This window comes from Helianthus annuus, chromosome 5 (genome assembly GCF_002127325.2).
Source record: "Helianthus annuus cultivar XRQ/B chromosome 5, HanXRQr2.0-SUNRISE, whole genome shotgun sequence".
Lineage (NCBI taxonomy): Eukaryota > Viridiplantae > Streptophyta > Magnoliopsida > Asterales > Asteraceae > Helianthus > Helianthus annuus.
Window position 1 is genome coordinate 2,299,907 of NC_035437.2, and position 2,913 is coordinate 2,302,819.

Genomic DNA, 2,913 nt, shown 5'->3' on the forward strand with positions numbered 1-2,913 from the left:
CCTCCCCCTTTTTTTTTGCCCCATAACGCCGCCCTTCGCGGTGTATGGGACGCACAAATACTGGCGCATGTATATCCATTTGGCGGCTGACACATGGTGTGTTCTCAAAAGAAAAGAAAACAATAAATTCTGAAGGTTGTGGATGGCATGTTCTGAAAATATACAAAATTTGTTATATGCATGTGATGTTTAATTTAATTTAGAGTGAATTGCAAGTTTTGTCCTTTATCTTTAGGCCATTTTGCAAGTTTTGTTCTTTATGTTTAAATTTGACGAGTTTTGTCTTTTATGTTTAAAAATCAAGCACGTTTTACCCTTTGGGCCTTAAAAATCAAGCACGTTTTGTCCTTTATGTTTAAAAATCAAGCACGTTTTGTCCTATATGTTTAAAAAATCAAGCACGTTTTGTCCTTAAAAATCAAGCACGTTCAAACATAAAGGACAAAACTCGTCAAATTTAAACATAAAGGACAAAACTTGCAAAATGGCCTAAAGATAAAGGACAAAACTTGCAATTCACTCTTTAATTTATATGTTCAGAACTCAACATATATTACTAATTCTTTTGAGAATATCACTTAATGGGCCTATCGTCTGAAGTTCTTAGAATAATCATATTAGTTTCGTATTAATTAATGAACATGTCATTTATGTATTGGCTAAGAGTTCATATAAAAACTGTTAGAGCCTCCACAATAAGGAGCACAAAAAACATCTAAAAACATGACTAGTCACCCGTCACATCAGAAAAATACTCATTCTTTAAAAACGCTCAAAACCCACCCAATAAGGAATCTTAAAAACACCTAAAAACAATGCCATGTCATCAACACCTTTTACATTTACATTTTTTTAATTATTACCCAAGCCCCCCACCTGCACACTACCCCACTTTCTCTCATTTTTTCTAGTTCTTTCACAAAAACATGGATAAAAAATGGATCCTACAACATCAACCACAATAAGAGAAAATGAAAAACAAGTCCACGTGGGCATGGAAAAATGAGAAAAATAGCTATTGGGGATGCTCTTAGTTTGGATCGGATATATTATATACTCACATGGTCTGAATATTTATGAGCACTTAATGTGACCTATTAAATGGAACGATGACTTCTGATTTGTTATATGTAAATGTATTCGAATTAACATGTCACCAACTAAAGGAATCCAACTGTGTGATACTGTATGTTAAACTTGTTGTTTGGACACTAGGGTATTGCAAAATCCTACTCGTATACTCATTTATATGACATTATACCTTAGGTCGCGAGTAACGGACCTAACAATTAATTAACGCTAGAAGTACGTTATCATACCGAGCAAATTAAGGTGAGTTCACTACTTTTTCACAAGCATGCGTCCCGAGGGGACAAACAAACAACCCACTATTCCTGGGAGGAATACTTTTCAAACTACTATTCCTGGGAGGAATACTTTCTATGTTTTTGTTTAATTTCGATGTTAGTTAATAAACTCGAACTCTATCACGAAAGTCCCTACTTACATACCGAGCTAGTTGCCTGTGAGGCAACGGGGTATTAGTTGATAACGCTATTAGGCCTGACAAACGTCACACCTTACCTGGGAGGACGGGCGTGAACTAATGACTTTAAACACTTTGATCAATGATAATAGACATTGATGAGGGCACAAAAAACGAACGGTCAATCGGTACAGAGTTTATTATTCGTAACAAAGTAAATGAATCGAAATAATGTATCGCGAAGACATGCTCGCCTATAAGTGAACACTCACCCCAAGAGTTCCCAGGTAAGAGTGACTGGTCCGATTATGTGGATTTGTACGAACACTCTAGCCTTAGACAGAAAACTCGGGGTACAGGCATTCACTCTTCCAGTTTGCACGTGTTCACATTATTTAGACCCAAACTTTGACGAGATTTTGAAAACTCAAAAGGCACTAAGCCAAAAATGAGTCAAACTGGGAGGGTTCAAAATCTTATAATGGAGGGTTCAAAACCTAGTAATCAATCATCCTAGAACGGATGATTAATTTTCGAAGCAGATTCATATTTTGTTTTTAAAATTCTAAACGCAAATCAACTTGCGTTGGGATCCTAGAAAGTTATAGTCTAGGTCGAAATTTTACAATAACCTAATTCTCTATAACCATTGGCTCTGATACCAACTCTTCTGTCACACCCCGACCACGTAAAACGACAAATCGTGGCGGAAACGCCGGGGAGTGTTGTAACAGAATTATTGTTTCAAACCATGGATATGAAGAGTTTCATTTCATTAAATATTGAACATTGTTTTAAAGTTAAACAAGCAAATCAAACATAGACTAATATCATTATTAAATCACTAAGGCCTCGTCCGGTCCTAAATGAGCATGCTTCCTATTCGCAATCAACACTAAGCAACTTCACCTGAAACATATGTAAAAACAAAGTCAGCAAGGAAATGCTGGCGAGTACATAGGTTTTGTGAGAGTGTCAGATTCATGGCTCGCTTATACGTTGAAATAAATTGTGCAACCTCATTAATTGTCATTAGAAAACCTTGTTTTATAAAATGTTTGTATCGTAAAATGAATAACCGATTCAAAATAGTTTGGTTATATTTATAAACCTCGAAGCCATGAATCTTTACCCAAAACATTTGTTTTTCGTAAATCAAATCGTAAATCATTCTCGTAAATAAACTCGTACAGTTTATATCGTTTCGAAAACCTCGTTTGTGTGACATCGCTTCCAATTGTTTACCCAAATCGTTTAATTCGTTAAGCATCGCTTTAGTCGTTTAAATCATTCTCGTTTTAGATCGTGAAACTACTTTTGGTCTTCTCGCTAATAACATTCAAACCTGTGTGACTCGTCTATTGTTCAACTCGTTTTCGCATTAACAAACCTCCAAAGGGTAAGTTAACAATCATCAGATTCGGTCG